The sequence below is a fragment of the Chiloscyllium punctatum genome, chromosome 27 (genome assembly GCF_047496795.1).
Source record: "Chiloscyllium punctatum isolate Juve2018m chromosome 27, sChiPun1.3, whole genome shotgun sequence".
Lineage (NCBI taxonomy): Eukaryota > Metazoa > Chordata > Chondrichthyes > Orectolobiformes > Hemiscylliidae > Chiloscyllium > Chiloscyllium punctatum.
In genome coordinates, this window is record NC_092765.1 from 76,465,356 (window position 1) to 76,479,529 (window position 14,174).

At 43.3% G+C, this 14,174-nt stretch overlaps 1 non-coding gene across 1 annotated transcript; it reads left to right on the forward strand.

Annotated features, from left to right (window-relative positions):
• Nucleotides 1–273: 273 nt before the first annotated feature.
• trnas-cga (transfer RNA serine (anticodon CGA)) lies at nt 274–355 on the forward strand. The gene has a single exon. It is a non-coding gene; the product is annotated as a tRNA-Ser (tRNA).
• Nucleotides 356–14,174: the final 13,819 nt, after the last annotated feature.

Here is a 14,174-nt window from a genome sequence, read left to right on the forward strand (position 1 = left end):
AGCTCCCTTGATTACCTATTCTTGTCATGTTCGCAAAGAGATCTAGCAAATTGCCAAGTGTGATTTTACTTTCAAGAAATAATTTTGACTCAATTTGGCTGCAAATATCTTTTCCTAACTTTGGGCTTTTCTTCTTTTACATTGGTGTCTCGCACCTTACAAATGACAGCAAAGGTATGAAAGGAGATGGAAGCATTAAACTAATCAAGACAGTGGCAGCTTTCAATGTGATCGCGGCTGATTTGGTCAATGCTCCACGCTGTAGCACTGTCTGTAGTCATGGCCGAGTGGTTAAAGCGATGGATTCGAAATCCATTGGGGTTTCCTCACGTAGGTTCGAATCCTGCTGACTGCGTTATGCATCCTCTCTTGCTGGAGCAGTTCAAACTACAGAAAGCCTGCTTTGCAAACCAGGCCTGTAATCTGATTAGACCTGGGAAACTGGAGTTCTTCATCAGAAATGTTCCATATTTAAAACATTATCTCCGTTTCTCTTTCCAGATACACTGCCCGACACATCGGGTTTCGGCAGTTGTTATTGAACGTCCCGAGCAGAAGTGCTGCTTTTCATTCGATTCCTTTAATCCCTTGTCCTCTGTTCTCTGACTCTGGTCATTAGCAACACTTCCTCCTGGTCGTCAAAGTCCTCATTCCCCACCGCTCCCTCTCCCATCATTACAAACAACCAGAGGAATTTGCCACTGAACCATCTTTGTTCCAAAGTGAAACTCACCAGCCGAGGAAATCACTCCACCAAACGGGACTTCTCAACCCTGGACATGGTGCAAGCCAGAGGATTGTGAAGAGATACTGTGAAAATATTGTCAGTTGGCAGTTGGAAAAATGTTTAGGAAGCAAACCATATAATTTTGGCTCCAACTTTGGAAATCTTGAGAAACTCTTTCGGAAACGGAACCAGAGGAGAATGAACGAGTGTGAACTGTCCGTCCGAGTAGAGGAAGGGACATTAACTCTGATGTTCTCGGCACAGGAACTGATCTGAGGCATTGAAAAAATTCTCGCTCCCGTACGTGAGGAATACAAACTTCATCTGGACTCTGGGACAATAAAAAACTCTGGAACACTCAAAACAATATCCAAATATTGACTGGGATCACTGCAGTACGAGTACTATAGATGGGTCAGATTTTGTCCAGTGTGTGCAGGAGGTCTTTCTGACACATTATGTAGACATGCCTTCAAGGGAAGACGCCACTTTCGATTTAGTACTGGGTAACGAGCCTAGCCAGGTTTTAGGTTTGGAAGTAGGTGAGCACTTTGGAGACAGCGATCACAATTCTCTCAGATTTACTTTCCTGATGGAAAGGGAGAGGTGTATTCCACGGAGCAAGAGATTCAGCTGGTGAAAGGGAAATCACGATGCAATGAGGTAAGATTTAGGAAGCGCAGAATGGGGTAGGAATCTGCAGGGGGTGAGCACATTAAAAATGTGGAGCTTATTCAAAGAAAAGCTCCTGTGTGTCCTGGATAAGTATGTACCTGTCAGGTAGGGAGGACGATATAGAACGCGTGAGCAGTGGTTTACTAAGGAAGTGGAATCCCTGGTCAAGAAGGAAAAAAGTCTTATGTTGGGACAAAACGTGAACACTCAGTTAGAGCGCTCGAGGGTTCCACCGATATCAGGAAAGACCTAAAAAGAGAGCTTAGAAGACCCAGGAGGAGACATGAGAAATTGTTGGCAAATAGGATCAGGGTTAACCCTAAGGCTTTCCATAGGTATGTCAGCAATAAAAGAATGACGAGAGTTAAATTTGGGACAATCAAGGATAATAGTGGGAAGTTTTGTGTGTAGTCAGAGGAGATAGGGGAAGCACTAAATAAATATTTTTCGACAGTGTTCGCTATAGATAATGAAAATGTTGGCGAGGAAGATACAGAGATACTTGTGTCTAGTGTAGTAGAGATTGAGTTTCACAAGGATTAGATGATAGAAATACTGAAGAGTGTGAAAACAGACAAGTCCCCTTGGCCGGATGGGATCTGTTCTAGGATCCTCTGGGAAGCAAGCGAAGAGATTGATGAGCCTTTGGAATTGATCGTCAAATCATCGTTGTCTACAGGAATAGTGCATATGGAATAGAGCATAGCATATGTTGTTCCCTTGTTCAAAAAGTTTCGTAGAGACAACCCTGGTAATTACAGACCAGTGAGTCTCAGTGCAGTTGTTGATAACGTGTTGGAAAAGGTTATTATAGATAGGATTTATGACCATCTCGAAAAGAATAATCTGATCAGGGACAGTCAGCACGGTTTTGTGATGGGTAGGGCTTGCCTAACGAATCTTGTTGACTTTTTTGACAAAGTGACCGAATAGGTAGATGACAGTAACCCAGTTGATGTGTTGTATATGGGTTTCAGCAAGTTGTTCGATAAGTTTCCCCACAATAGGCTAGTATGCAAAATGCGGAGGAATGGAATTGTGAGAGAGATTGCAGCTTTGATCAGCCATTGGCTTGCCAAAAGAAAACAGTGTTGTAGTTGATGGAACATGTTTTCCTTGGTGTCCAGGTCCGGGCAACGTACCACAAGGGTCGGTGTTAGGTCCACTGCTGTTACATGAGATGTAACCTTGCCAATCAGTCTCCCATGGGGAACATTATTGAACGCCTGACTGAAGTCCATAGAGATCACATTTACTGCTCTGCCCTCATCAATCTTCCTTGTTACTTCTTCAAAAAACTCAATCAAGTTTGTGAGACATGATTTCCCACGCACAAAGCCATATTAACAATCCGGAATCAGTCCTTGCCTTTCCAAATACATGTACATTCTGTTCCTCAGGATTCCCTCCAACAATTGGAGTATTCTTGGCAGATGCAGTTTCATGTTGGGAATGCGAGGTCATATACTTTGTTGGGAAGAATCAAAAGACACACTTGTGTTAAAATCGATAGAAACGCAAAAGAAGTGCGGTGCAGAGGAGTCTCAGTGTTCTTACACATGAAACTAACAAAGCTTAATCGCATATTTATTTCTTGCTGGCAAAAAAAAGCCTTTTCTGATGCTCACAATTAAAGAGATGGTTTCCAAGAAAATAGGAAAATTAAGTCACCAGTAGAGTAATAATTTACCAAGACAGCCCTCGTGATGTTTTATGGGACATGTGGGATTTTTTTTTGATTTTGGTTCACCAAACGTTTTTACAATGGAGCCGAGAGTTTTAGATGGGAAGTTAAGATCACGCATGACTATTGCCATTTTTGTCACTCACGCATTTTTTCCCCTTGTACGATTTATTTCGCTTTGTGGTTACTGCGAGTGGGCTTGTAAACTACACATGCTTGTGAGTTCTTTCCTCACTGTTCCTCAACTCCAGCCAAACAGACTTTACATCCTTTTTTTCCTGAATCAAGGTAATCTCCAACCATTGCATAAATGTCATTAAAACTTCGGTATTTCACACGCCTCTGTATATCATCTTACAATATTAATTGATCCTTTACTGTATTGCAGTTGTGCATAAGAAGAGAAAAATAGAATAGAGAATTGTGGACTTCCGCTTCACACACCCGTTATTGAAGCGAAAATGCAGATTATTGCCCATAATACGATCGTGGAAGCACGTGCCGAACACTCAGGAAACACAGAATAAGTGCAGTGCCACAGGGCATGTCAGGGACAGCACCAGAAGGAAAACAGAAATGCTGCTCTAAGCTCCTATTTTGGATGTATTTCTCAATGAGCAATAGAGTGTGACATGTGTTACATCAGGAGTTACCTCACATAAAGAAGTAACCAGTGCTGCAGACGGTCACATCATCCGAATTCCAAGCCCTGGAATCAGAGACATTCAATATTCTGTGCATAACTGCAAGGATCAGCTGTCCGAGTCGTTTACAGTCCAGATGAAATTATGAATGCAGCTGTCTAGTTGTCAGCCTCTTTCTCCTATGTCGTGTATCGTGCAGTCCCTGCGTGGAATCTCGTCAACCACGTTTGACCTGCACATGATGGATATTGGGCCTTGGTTTCTCGTGAGTTGTTGTCTGAGTGAGGCTCTCAGTTTTTGTGCTGTCATAAGTCAAAGCGTTCGGAGGAGTCTGGATATCGTTTTCCAGAATTTTCTTTTAACACAGGGAAGCATGATTTTAAAATTACCTCATAGCAAATCCTCATTGCGAACTTTGTGTGCCATGCATTTGTGAATGAAGGTGGGTGGATATTGGTTCTTGGCAAAGAATTTGTGTGGGCGTCAGTCCAGCAGTCCCTAGTAGCAATACGTACAAATGGCAAGGGCCACACATTCGACTAGAATAGCACAACAATTATAGGACAGAACAAGCAGAAGACAGCCAGACAATTCCTGGAAGCAGGGCACTCATCCACGGATTCCATCCGTTGGACCCAATCTGCAATCCCAACTAACGGAAGCAGTGGGAATGAAACCAAATGAATTCGTACCAAATCATGAGAGCAGCGCTTCACAGGAACCTCTGCAGCGCTGAGAATGTCACCCAGAAAGGGAGGAAAAGTCTGCAAACCATCTTCCTAGCGTTACCGAACCTGTCAACAAGAACTCCAGAAGCATCCGAACTTCGCATCTTTCTGCTGCAAAACACTCCGCTTTTCCACAACAGAGAATTGCACACTCAACTACCGCGTGTAAGATGAGAATTGCAGCGCCAACACGATCAAGGGCGGCAGTAAGAGCGAGGGGAAACAGCTGCCACTGTCATTCCACAGCTACAAACGCTCTCTTTGAAAGGTACATTATCGTATGAATGTCGGGGGAGCAGTAGAATATAGGAATTAAACAGCCTGCGCTGTGTATTCATATTCTGGACAATGTGAGCTGTTCACAGATTTCCCTGAAAGTGAGTGGACGTCGTTATTTCACCGCTGTTGTGAAGCGAGATCCTGCACTGAATCTGCTCCCTCGTTTTTTTTTGTTGTGGCTAAAAGGTGGGCAATCGCAACGTGAAACTTTGTTATATTTCTCTCACTTCCTTCATTACTGTCCTGGTGAGGGAGGCTGGAGATTGGCTCGCTCGATCAGATGGAGGCACCAGCACATTGTTGACCTAATTTAATCGAGAATATAATTGGTAATATTCACTTTGCATGGTACATTTTTCTGTTTTGTTTAATGTTAATTGAGCACTTTCTGTTACTTGGCTATGCACTAAATCTCCAGAATGTCGGGAAGCTCCGTTTGGAATTGCTTCGGTGTTATTTGTGTGAGCAGTTCTTGACATACACGTCTCGCACTGCCCCACAGACAGAAGTAATGAGTTTGTGTGTCTGGTAATGACTCTGCCTTTTGAGTTTTGCACCTGGTTCACGTTAAGAGCTGTCAGTTTTTGGATTCACTGGAGAGTTGAGGGGATAACACGATTTGTGAGTTTTTTTTTAGTCAACGAAATTATTTGATGGAGAACTTGAGAATGTATCAAGGAGAATGGTCATTGTCTGGAAAACATTCCTCTGTGTCATTTCAAAACATTATGCCTCATGAAAAAAAAATTCAAACACGCTGACTTAGTAACAAACAGCATGCGTTTTTGCAAGTGGTCTATTTAAACTGTTGACAGGTACTGGAGTGTCACAGAATTGTCGAGCACGGAAGCAAACCTTCCTATCCAACTTGCACCTGTTGAACAGATGACCGTAACTAATCTAAACATATTTGCCAATATTTGACCCTTATTTCTCCGAACAATTCCTGTCTGCATACCCATCTAGATGCCTTTGAAGTGTTGTGAGTGCACCAAACTCTGCCACTTAATGTGGCAATTTATTCCACACGCACAAAAATGTCTGTATTAAAAACAAGTGTCGCTCACATCCTTTTCAAATTGTACTGCTCTCACATTAAACCTATGCTATCTCACTTTAAACTCAAGTGACTTCTGAAAAAGTGTAGATTGACTATGTTCTCTGCTCGTCTACCAGATGATTTTGTCAACTTTTCCAAGGACATCCCTCAGGCCTGAAGCTCCGGAGAAAACTGTCGAAGAATATTCAGTTTCTCAATAATTTCCACAGCGTGCAAACCTTTCAAATGGTTGTAAATATTTTTTTTTAATTATGCTAAGGTATTCATAGAAAGTGCCAGGGGAAATTGCCTGAAGTGAAGCGATGCTGAAACATTAGTCTTGACAGGTTTGGCGCTTAATTATCGTCAGGGAGCGTCGCCGAGTGGTTTAATGTAGGTAAAAACAATGAATGCAGATGCTGGAGACCAGATTCAGGATGAGTGGTGCTGAAGAGCGCAGCAGTACAGGCAGCATCCGAGGAGCAGTAAAATCGACGTTTCGGGTGAAACCCTGTATGAAGGGCTTTTGCCTGAAACGTCGATTTTTACTGCTCCCCCGATGCTGCCTGAACTGCTGTGCTCTGCCAGCACCACTAATCCTGAGAGGTTTAATATGCTGGGTTTAGGATCCAGTCTCTGTTGCGTCGTGGGTTTGAAACCCAACTTTGCAATAGAAGAACTGCAGGCAGCTTTTTTATGACAGAACTACACAGGTCCTGATATTGCTTTATGGGTGTGTTTGTTACTCCTCGGGTCTCTCACCCTCTCTGCAATAAACACGGGAACATGAGCAACTGATGCTTAAAATAATGAGAACTACTACTATTCACATCCTCTCGATCACTGTGCGTTTGGATGTGTACACGCACAATTTTGCTGCCAGTTGCTGTGTCTCAAATGGACAGAGCATTTGGCTGAAATGTTGGTTGTCCAAGCCCAAAAAGAGCACAGAGCCTCAAATATTTCACATCAAGTATTGCGATCGACCATGTACTGACAGTACAACCACGAGAACTCATCCATGATTGACCCTGAGTCCGCAATGAGTGAGACGGTCACGTGCAGCAAAATGTGACCCCCACTCTCTACAAGCCCCTGCTGCCAACAGAAAGGGGCCACTGCAGTTTCAATCAGCGGCTTCCTGCCCAGCCCTGGGACACAGCTCATGGAAACTCCTTCCTCAGGAATGGCAGTTATCGTGTGAAAGGGTAAAAAAAAATAATTCAAATTGGAAATGGCTTCAGAAGATTGTTCCTGTTTTTAAAACATTTATAATCAGAATTCCTTTCTCGAATATTAGAACTGGTAAACTTTGTAGGCAGGTAGATCAAAGAAAGTGTTGAATGTGAGGACTCTGTCTCTTCGGCAGGTGGGATTCCCTCCACTCTAATCAGAAATGATTTGGTTTCCTGAGGTATTTTCCCGATTGATTTGCAGTCTGCCAGAGTGTCTGGGAATCACTTCGGCGACCTAAGGATCAGGGTCAAAATATGAAAATAATAACAGAGAATAGTGAATCCCGGGGCAAGGCCTAAATGGATTGTCATGGTCTGAAGGAATAAATCTGAGAATTGAACGACTTGGATAATGTTATTTGCAATGGGGAGGAATGAACGAGATTTTTGAAAATTGCCGTGTCAACTGAATTAAAGTCAGTATGAAATGATAAATTAACCAACACCAATCCTGCCCTGGTATGCTCATTCGGTAGAGCTTGAGACCTTTAATCTCAATGGTGTGGGGTCGAGACCCACGCAGGGCGCTGTTGTTTGTTAATAGATTTGCCGCTCTCCATCAATGTTGCAAAAGCGAATTCGCTCGCTGAGGCAGGTTTTGTTGACACATTTTTTTCCTCCGTTTTTGATCATCTCTTGGTTTCTGAGTGAAAACTGTCTCCACTGTACTGCAGGTGCAAGAGACTAAGTTATCAGTTCAGCCGAATATGCTATAAACGATGTCCCTTCCAAAACGTGAGGTTCCATTCCAAATGTGCCCCAACCAAAATGTCCAGAGACGTCGAATGCGAATGGCCACATGACAGTGACAGCTGCGTGTCAAATGGTGCTGCAATAGAATTAACTGAATGAGAATGCTCTGATGGAAACCGAATGGAACTCTCCCTGAAATTTGCCCAATTCACTCGGTAAATGATGCTGTTGTGTACCCATATGTGTTCACGTAATGAACAGCTTATTGTCAGTAACAGGGGTGGGGGTGATGCAGGATAGTAAGGTTTCCGTGTGGGTCAGAAGTGATTTGTTCGAACAGGGAATTCAAACGTCCACAGAGCAGACATAGCTGATTGGTCCAGGATCAGACTTTTCCCTTTTGTTTCAGTACCAACAAAAGAAATTGCGGGAAAATCTCAGCAGGTCTGGTAGAATCTTGGAATGGGAAACCGAGTTAAGTCTTCAAGACCAGTGACACTTATTACTCCATGTCCATCTCCGTCTATCTATTTTATTGAATATCTCCTGATTCTCAATTTTATACTCAGTTTCTCTTTTATTACTCCGTCTCCAAACATTCTCCATGTCCCAAAATTTTATAGCAGAACTGTTCCATCTCTCACCTCGCCGAGTTATGAGAGGAGGACTTCGAAATGCACGATTAACTCTGTTTCTATTTCCTTATATACTGGACGGTCAGAGACCAGAAGGCATCGGAGGGCAATGAGAGCTTTCAGCCCATCTGGTCTGTCCGCCATTCGGTTATGACTCATATCGTTCCCAAACCAATTTTCAACCTTCTATCTGTGACTCTTATCTCCCCTGAATTTAGGATCCATTCTTTTTCCCAGAGTGCGAATGAAACTGTCCCAACCGTCTCCACATCTGCTGGCAGCTGTTACACCGTATCTGTGCGTGATCGAGCTCAACTCAGTCCCGTACAGTAAACACATCTGTTCTGAGCAATGCAATCCCCGCTGCATGACAGATCGAACGGGTCTCTGACCCCACGGTTTTTCTGCGAGGCAGTAGTTAGCTCCTTCTCCACCCACGGCGAGGACCGGTGCTTCAAAATGTGGTGACAAAGAACGATAGGCACAAGAGTTTGTACAGGTTAGGTCGAAAGGGTTATTGTCAACTTCAGTGGAGTCCCTGCTTCAGAGTCTGGGTTTGAATCGCCCAGGCCTGGATAAAATTCCAAGTCAGGAAATGAAGATTTATTTCTCTTCTTGTGGCTAATCTGAATGAAAACCATTTTCTACTTCAACAGAGAGCACAGACCCGGTTCTGCCAGAAGGAATCCAGTGATTGATTGCATCCAACTGGAATCATAGAGTCATAGAGATGTACTGCAGGGAAACAGACCCTCGGTTCAAACATATCCATGCTGACCGGAAATCCCAACCCAATTTGGTCGCTCTTGCCAGCACACGGCCCATATCCCTCCAAACCCTTCCTACTCATATACAATTTCAAATGCCTCTTAAATGTTGCAATTGTACGAGCCTCCACCACATCCTTTGGCAGCCATGGCAGCACATACACCGAATAAATTGTCACTGCAAATCCCCTCCGAGGATCTCGCCTTTCTGAGCTGAACCTATCTCGCTGTTCATTCAATGTAGCTATGTCTAATTCTTGGAACTCCCTCCCTATCGACATCATGGCTGTATCACTTTGTTGAGCACTTCGAGGACGAAGGAAAGTAACTTACCATCTCAATCTCTTGAGTAATTATGGTTGGGCAGTGAAGCCTTTCCCAAAGAGTGACGTGCATTCTCCAGAATTTCGTTTAAAAAAACTGCGGTTTCCAAATGGACATCCGAAAGTGGTCAAGAACAAAAGTAAAGTTTCGAAGGGAAAGTATGATAAACTGAAAGACAATGATGACTGAAATGAAGGAGGCAGAAAGTGAGTGAGGAGCTGTTGGTACAAGGATCAATGTTAGTCCTAATGGTTTAGCCCTTACTGCCCACTGTTAACACCAACTCACACACCACTCCTGGTAAATTCACCAAAATTACCCTGGTCTCTTGGTATGAGTTTCCCTCTATGCATATTCAGGTGGTAAATCGGCGCCGAGAGGATGAACTCATACTGTTTATCCTGTCAGATTAAAGAGGTGAAGGCATCAGTTTGAAATCAAAGCAAGAAGAGATTGCCTCTTCCTGTACATTTTCAGTGGACAGTCACCAGCTGTGAACTTCTTTCCTGCACAAGCGGACGTTGATATAAATTCTCATCGAGCAGCTTTATTACAAAAGGGTGGTCCGATTAACTGTGATCAAATACTGAATTTAAATGCCCTTATTGATTTTAAGAACCGTGTCTGTGGTTTCGTCAGTTAAAACATATGGTAATAACCAGACGTTAATGGTGTCAAATGTTGTAAATTTTCTGTACATTGAGATTTCATTGTTTAAACGTCTTGTAAAAGCCGTATTGTTTATCCAACATCGCGAAAGTGACGGCTCAGCATGCTTCTTGTGTTTGAGCTCAGACCGTTATGATTTCTTGCTCCCAAGCCCTACCTCCTGATGTGGACCCATTAGTCTATGTTCTATCCTGCTAATTCAATGCAGACTTCGTTTTACTCTGTTCGACAAGGATTTGCCTATCTCTTCTATTATTATTCTCCGTCCGTCTTTTCAATTTTTTTGGGAATAATGAAGAGACGCAGGAGACACTGCAGACTTGCAGGACAATGTTGTAGTAATAACGCATCCAATGAGATAATGGCTCTCATTGTCTGCTGTCACCATTCAATGATTTTCGGCAAACGGCAATGGCATCATAGAAATCCTATAATTGGAGTGAAACTGCTATTTTTCTGGTCTATTATGAATACAATTTAGAATTGTAAAAGCTCATAAAGTTTTAAGTGAACAAATGTCACCTGATCTCAGACCTAAGTAACACAGACATTACTTGGAGACTGTGAGCCCAGTTCTACACACTCTGGCCGGGGGGAGGGGGGGGGGGGCGAAGAAGCCACGGGACAGCCTCCGATGTTAACACTTTTCCAAGAGTAGAAATGAAAAATGAGGGATATTGACAGACAGAGTGTGGGAGAATGTAGAAGAGAGTGAGATGGTACAGAGAGACAAACGGACACAAACAGAAATTCTCCATTCACCATCGCTGCTCATCGACATAAAGGAGAAGAAAAAGGTAATGAAGGCCAGCCTTTCACCAACTCAGGGCAACACCAACAGCATTACAGCCAATAAAGGAATTTAGCATTTTTACAGATGACATCTGTCAACTAATGAGAGATTCTGTTAAGTATGCTGTTTCACGAAGTGGAATTGACAATTACCCAGGCAATAAAACAATAAAAATCATAAGTAGCCTGAATCTGTGATATGAAACAATAAATCTCTTTGTCTCCACAGATGCTGCAAGGCCTGCACAGTTTCTCTGTCAATTCCTATTGTTGATTCAGATTTCCAGGATTCACACTTCTTTGTTTTATGCTAGTCTGAATCCTGTTTGTGACAATACTGGATTAATGTCCAGTTCCATACAAATTCCCTGCTTTTGAAAGGTTGTCAACAACATAAACGGTCAGGGAAAATCCACCATTGCAACAGCAGTGAGACCACTGAGTCCTTAGCAGTAGACTTCCACGGAAAGTGAAATATGGCGCTGTATGTTTTCTCAATGAATCCACTTTTACTTTTTTCATTTGTGATCATTTTAGCTGCACATTCAGTTTACTTCTTTGTTCCATTTCTGTCAGCTTGGAAAAGACATTTCTGCCCCTCTGCAGTGCGGGTCATTGGACATTCATCTTTTCGGATCCAGGAGCTACTATTTCTTGAAGGATCTTCTGCACTGCATCTCGGGTGGGGTGGGTGCGCGGCTGTACCACTATATTCACCTGTCTATAGATATCGGAGAATGGTCTATCTATTCCACACCACCAGGCTTCCATATCACTCTTCTGAATCTTTGTTATTATTCCCCTTGCCATGGCACCTCCTTCTTTGATAACAGGAAACCGATATCCCGTGTCAGGTGTACCTGTAGCCGTGATGGATACTACTCAGTGCCAGTAACTGGGTACACAAGGATCTCTGTGTAAATATTTATTGCTTTATTTATAGTCGTCCTGGTTACCAAACGGGCATGGGTGGCATGTAAAGGTCAACTTAACATCCTTTGTTAAGATTACCATCTGCGGTTGTATCCCAGACACTCCTGCCTTCACGACTCGTCCTACCATACAGCCCCATATTTCTATGAGTCTTCTAATCATTACTTACACTTATTTGGATCCGGTGTTGTCCGATGTCTCCTCAAAGTCAGCTACACGTTTGCAACGACTGGCGTCTATCCACGTGGCTCTTTCGGGGATCTTAACAGCTGTCTGTGTTGTAGGGAGCCCTTGGAACGGTCCGAGCCAGCTCTTCGCCTTCATGCTTTTGCTCCTGAAGTCTTTCACCACTATCCAGTCTTCAGGTTCTGGATTGTGCATCTTCCCTTCTGCTGATTGGGGTAGTGCTGCCCTTCTTTTGATTCTGTATTTGATACAGAAGTGTGGAGAGTTTTATACCGTAACATAATATCTCGTCCTCACATTGGTCTGTTATCTGTTTTACAATCGGTCTTGACCAATTCCTGTATTGTGCCACCTTCCAAACAAAATTTCAAACGCCCTAATATTTATTCTTCCTCTCCTTCATATGCATTAGCACAATTGGAAATGCCTTTGTCCATGTCACCTCTAGTCCCTCACAACATTTTGCCAATTTATTTTTAAGGGTAGTTTTCTCTCTTTCCATTGCCCTATCGCTCGCTGGGTGGTAGGCACAATGTTGCCTCACCTTTATTCCCAAGTAATCACTGATCTGCTGTAGGGCAATATTTATAAATGGCTTTCCATTGTCGCTGCTTAGCCTTTCAGGGATGCCCCATCTCGGAATTATTTCAGTTAGGAAAGCCTTGGCTACTGCACTGGCATCCTGTTTAGACGTGGGAGCACTTCCACCCCATGGGAAAACATCAACTATTACCAGACAATGCCTTTTCCCTTCCTTTGGTGTTAGTTCAATAAAATCCATCTGTCAATGTTCAAAGGGTCTTTGGGATTGGGGGTGTTCTGCCTGATTCATTTGTATTCCCCTCCCCACATTATTAGTGGCACAGATAACACATTATTCACATTATTTTTATGAGCAATGAGTAAATCCCTTTTTGTACCAGCGTGCTGAAATATTGTCGTACATCCCCACTTTTGACACATGGTCCTTACCGTGTGTTACTTTGGCATAGAAAGGGAATAAAGATGGTGGTAGACAGGGTTTCCCACTGGGGCCACACCACACCCATTCTCTCATTCTGCACCCTGCCCTTGTCCATTGACGCTTCTCCTTCGATGTGGCCTGAGACTGTAACTCCCATAAGTCTGCTTTGGATTACAAATATTTGACATACACATGTCAAACTCATCACTTGGCGGCTGATTGGCTGCCGTCCTTGCCGCTCAGTCTACATTTTCATTGCCTTGAGAAATTGAATCATAATTTTTCCTGTGGGCTTCACATTTACATACAGTGATTGATTTAGGCAATCGGACTGCTTTCAGGAGGTCAGAGATCAGTCCATTTTATGTGATTGGCTTTCCAGTGGATGTCAAGAAGCCCTTGTTTTTCCACAGGGATCCAAAATTATGTACAACCCCGAATGCATATCTGCTGTCGATGTAAATATTCACTGTTCTTCCTTCGGCCAATTTACATGCCTCAGTCAAAGCAATCAACTCTGCTGCTTGCGCTGACAGATGAGAAGAAAGTGATCCCGCTTTGACTACCTCGTGGGTAGTTGCTACAACATACCAGACACTGGCCTATCTCTTTGCTTCTGAATGTTGACCTATCCACAATAAAACGCCGTATCCAGATTCTAAATTGGTGAATCCTTCACATCTGGTCTCGGGCTTCAAATGTCATTAATTACAGCGACACAGTCATGTGGGTCTCCATCTCCTTCTGTGGGGAGAAGACAAGCAGCAATAAGAATGTTACATCGCTTTATTGTCATGTTAGGCTTCTCCAATTGCATAGCATTGTACGTGAGCCAACGTGCTGCCGACATGTGTGCTGTGTTTTGCTCAGAAAGCAGTCAGGATACTGCATGTGGGACCAGTCGGTTTAATTCAACAAAGCCGACTATGCCCCTGGAAGCTACAACAGCCTTTTCAAATGCAGGCACGACACGGAGGCATTTATGCATTCCTGCCATTACGGGATCTAAGTTGAGTCGAAAAATAAGCTACTGAACTCAATTTTGCACACATAATTCTGCATCAGCACAAATGTCATGCAGGCATGCTTCTCATCCACTGTTTGTACAAAAGGCTTGTTTGGATTTGGAATCCCAGTGTCGGTGTAGTTTGAAGTGCCATTTCAATTCAACAAAGGCACTCTCGGCCTCAGAGGTCACTG